Below are 5000 nucleotides of genomic sequence, written 5' to 3' on the forward strand. Positions count from 1 at the left end.
ACGTGTGGTTTTACTGGTGGGAACTTTCTAGATTTTCTGGCTTCTGTTTTTTAAGAAAATGGAAGATGTAGTGGCCCTGGCTTGCATTCCTGCACAACCATAAGTGGCTGGTTTCCAGCAGCAGTTGCCTCCTTTCATCAAAACAGGTTCCCACAGTCCCCACCACCCCCTCTTGTCTCACACCTGCAGTTGCTTTGCTGATTGACGTGGCTTGCTTGACCCATGTAGGCACTTGAATTTGAAATTCCAGAGAGAAGGAAAATAGCCAGGGTTCCCAGGGTAGAAACCCTGTGCTACCCTGGGAACTACGATGACTCTTTCTGGTACTCTCTAGTATAGGTGGTGGTCCCCTGGGGAGAGGCTCAGAGTCACTCTCGAGTGATTAGGCTATGCAAAACCGTTGGTGTTGATGGGAGTATGTGTGGAAAAGGCTGATGACCACTGATCGGGTGTGAAGTCTTTGTTCTGTGTCTGCCCTGTAGACCACAGAGCCTTGAGTTTTGTCCCCTCCTCTGAATCCTCCAACACTGCCTGTCTCATCTATGTACCAACCCAGGAACTTCATTCTTGCACTAGGCTTGTGAGAAAGGACACAGTGGGTTCTGAAAAATGTAAAGGATTTGGATTGTTGGAAGAGTCAGAAAGAACATACCAGAAGGAGGGAACCACAGAGAAAAGAGCCAGTGGTGAGAATAAATGTGCCATGAGGAAGAAACTTTTTTTTCTTTTTTGGGGTGGAAGAGGAGTTGGTGGCCAGCTGGCTGGTATGGGGATCTGCCCCTTGACCTTGGTGTTATCAGCACCGTGCTCTACCAAGTGAACTAACTGGCCAGCCTAGACACCTTTTCTATACATATGTTATATCCATCCTTAACAAAAATGCTGTTTTCAAACCTGATTTTTCTAATTAACATATCCTAAGTTTTGTTCCACATCAATAAACATTCATTTACAATATTTAGTGATGTATTAGTCAGGGTTCTCCAGAGAGGCAGAACCAGTAGGATATGTATTTAGATATATGAGAGGGACTTAATAGGGGAATTGGCTTGCACAACTATGAAGGCTGAGAAGTCCCACAATAGGCCATCTGCAAACTAGATGCCAGTTCAAGTCTGGAAGCCTCAGACGCAGGGGAGCCAGTGGTGTAATTCTCAGTCCAAGGCCAAGGCCTGAGAGCCTGGAGGTGCTGCTGGTATAAGTCCTGGAACCGAAAGATTGAAGAGTCTCAAGTTCTGATGTCCAGAGAAGGAGAGAAGAGCGTGTCCCAGCTCCAGCAGATAGAGAGAGAGATTTGTCTTTTCCTCTGTTTTTGTTCTCTCTGGGCCCCCAGCAGATTGGATGGTGCCCTCCCATATTGAGGGCAGACTTTTCCCACCTAGTCCACTCAGGCCCACATGCTTCTCTCTTGTGGAAGCACCCTCACAGACACACACAGATGTAATAAACATCTGTGTGCATACACTCACAGATTTGATTGAGACACTTTGAACGGATTGACAGGCCTTGGAGATGGATCCTTTCTTTGTCCTTTGTGTACAAAGACAACTCAACATTTTGAGCCTGAAGGATGTGGGACATGATATTATTGACATATAAATGGAAAATATGGAAAAAGGAAGATCTATGGTAGTGAAGGAAGACTATAAACTCAGTGGGTTAGCTGAGAAATTTTGCTATAGGTAAGAGTAAATCCTGTTAATAGTTGCTGGATATTTTAATTTTTCTCATATAGCAAGAGGTCTGGGGTGGGAAATGCTGACATTTGTTTAGCTGTATCACAATGTCAAGGACTCAGGCTGCTTCTTTCTTTCTGCTCCTCCATTCTTAGCTTTTGGGCTTGTTGCCTCATGGTGCTAAGATAGTTGCTGCTGCTCCTGGCATCAAAAACATGTTCAAGTTAGGAAGAAGGGGGAAGTAGTGACAGCTGCCTCTATCCTTTTAATAAAGAAAACAAAACATACCTTGAAAACATGCTCCCCTCCCTCCACCTCCACTGATGGGACTGGGTCACATGGCCACCCCTAATTGCAAAGGAGGTAAAGGGAGAGGAGGAAGTGGAATTGTCCAGATTGACTTGCCGTATTGCCTGAGGTTTGGCCTGAGTTTAGCTTCTGCTAACAAGCCCAAAGGGGTGGGTGGCATCTAGAAAGCAATTAATGGCGTCTGTGTGCTATGCTTGAAGAAACTGAGTTGCTGGGACATTCAGAAGGAATTATTATAGGCAGCAAGGAACTCTGATATCCAGGTCAAGGCCCCACAATGAAAGAGAAGATCGGAGTGATCTTCTCTTAACCTTAGAGGGAGCTGAGGTTGACAACTCAGACCTGTAAGACAAAATAACAAATTACTTGGTTTGAGGGAGAAAACTCTATGAGAAGTGGGAAGAGCTCATCTTTATTACATTTCACTTAGGTGGTTTCATTTAATCCTCCTAATGCTAACTTAGTCATTCTACAAATATTTATTGAGCGCTTACTATATGCCAGCCACTGAGCTAGGCACTGGGGACACAGTGGTGAGTAAAACAGGCAAAGTCCTTTCCCTGTTGAGCTTACAGGCTAGTGAAGGAGGCGAAAAAATAACCAGAGAAGCAAACCAAGGATAGTATAATGTCAGGGAGAGGTAAGTGCAGTGAGGAAACTTACAGCTTGACAAGGGGATAGAGAGGGGAGAGGTGTGCCATGAAGCAGCTTCTGCTGCCACCGTTTTACTGCCAGGGACACAGAGGCAGGCAGGCCAGTGTCCAGAGCCACCAGGTGGTATTTGGCAGAGACTAGCTTCTGCTCTGGGTTGGACTCTGAAGCACATCCTTGGGAATACATTACACAGCTAGGAATTGGGGGACCATTTCATGTCTGCATGTAAGTGGAGACCAGGGTCTCTCGTGGCACTCTGTATATGGGAAGATTTCAGTCTCAGTGACATAGAGCCCTTTTTAATTTTATCTTTGCAATATGCCCAGAGTACGACCCCTGATTTTTACCATGACTTCTTGGTCTCTGCTGGCTAAGTGTGGCTGTTGAAACAAAAGGACTGTATTCGACCATGTCACGAGCTACATCTGGTTTATGTGCAGGATGGAGGGATGGTCGAAAAAGCACAGGCTCTGGAGTCTGGCGCTTGGGTTTGGAAACTTAGTCTCCTACTCATTGGTATATAAATATGGACAAGTTAGACTTGTTGGGCTAAAGTTCCTCACCTGCAAAATGGGACTGGTCCTAATCGCTAGTGTGTTGCTGTGAAGAGCACGAGAGATAACTCAGATAACGAGAGTACAGAAGGTGTTTAATAAATGCTAACTCTGAGTGTTGTTTTGTTGGTGGCATTTAGAGAATCTGCGTTATTTGATGTTATGCTCACATTGCAGAGCTAGCCTCAGAAAAGCATGTTGTTTTTCCATGCAGAAATCTCACATTCACAAGTTTATAAACTGTGAACAGCCTGGTGGCATGACAAGGGACTGTGTTCCCCTGATGGCACATTTCTAAAGTGCAGCTGGCTCAAAATGTTATCTTCCCATTTTACGTGCTTTTGCAGACAGCACAATATGGAATTGGTCAGACTCCTAATCATGACAGTGGTCCAGAGCCAGAATCCAATCATCCAGTTGACAAAGAACTTGGAAGAGAGAACAGTGACCAGCTGTTCCCCATCGCCAGTGAGCAGAGAGTAAGAGGAAATGGGTTTAAGCTGCGTGAAGGATTTGGGTTATTTATGGCAGAATTTCCTGATGGTGAAGGTTGCTCAGCATTAGGACTGGATTACAGAGAGAGGTTATAGAATTCCCATCTGTGGACATTTTGAAAACATCTTCCTGTTTGTGAGATTACTACAGACGCTGCCTTCCAACTGTGCTCTCTGTTCTGTCTCTATCCCTTTCTACCCATATGGTCCTTGTAACCAAGTGAACCTTCTCTAAAAGACTAAGGAGGGGGATGCTGGTGTATAGGGAAGGGAAGAGGGCTTCCAGTTAACCTGTTAGAATATCATCCACTCTGACCCTTCAATTGCAGGCTTTGGCATTCTGGATGAGAACATACAAATGCAAATTCATTTAGTTAACTTAGGACTGAAAAGCCCACCTGGGGCAGGTGAAAAACAAAAATGATCAGGTTCAAGACTTTGATGAACACAGAGAACAGCCCCCCATTCTAAAGGATGCGGCCCTTACTTGCATCAGCCAGTACTTGGCACGAGTCCTGTGGGAATGTGTGCTGTTGCCAGACTGCGATTTCCAAGAAGCGTATGAGATCTGGGGGAGTTTTAAAATTCCACAACTAATTTGTAAAAAATACGTTATGTGTGCACCCAAGTGAGCACAGGTCTGTGGGTCATAATTCCATGTGCAGGGTGCTTGCTGGCGACCTCCGATCTGTGAGGTCACATTGGCCCCATTGGTGAGGAGGGGGATGAGCGTCTCTCCAGGTTCAAACACAGACTCGAGGCAACAGAATTCCTCTTCTAAAATGAGAACTTCTATATTTACGTTTATAGATTGAACCATAAGAAATTGCCATTTTGTAGATCAGAAATAATCAAGTATTGTCAGTTTCGTATGCTTCAGTCTGAAAGTAATTATCCACTGAAGAGAAGTAAGGATATAATATATAATCTGTGTTTGCTCCTGCAGCATCAAAAATTTCTGCCTCCTCTGAGATAAGGAAGCACTCACTTATTGGCCCAGCACCTCATTGTATTTGTTAGTAAACTGTGCCTGGTACACGGAGGTGACACCAGTGATTGCCTGAATAATCCATCATCTCATTTGCACCAGGCAGCTTGAAGAATCTGCCCTTACTAGCACTGATGGCTTTAGCATTGTTGAAGCTCTTTTAACAGTAGCATAGGAATTTGTGGATATTTCCCAAAGAATCATCCTCTTCTTTTCTCTTTCCATCTTCCACTTAATTATGGGCTACCATTTTCTAGAGATATCATTAGTTTGAAATCAAATGGGCATAGCTGAAGGTAAAACAATTGTTATCCACAGAAAAGTG

This window comes from Galeopterus variegatus, unplaced genomic scaffold (genome assembly GCF_000696425.1).
Source record: "Galeopterus variegatus unplaced genomic scaffold, G_variegatus-3.0.2 Scaffold160, whole genome shotgun sequence".
Lineage (NCBI taxonomy): Eukaryota > Metazoa > Chordata > Mammalia > Dermoptera > Cynocephalidae > Galeopterus > Galeopterus variegatus.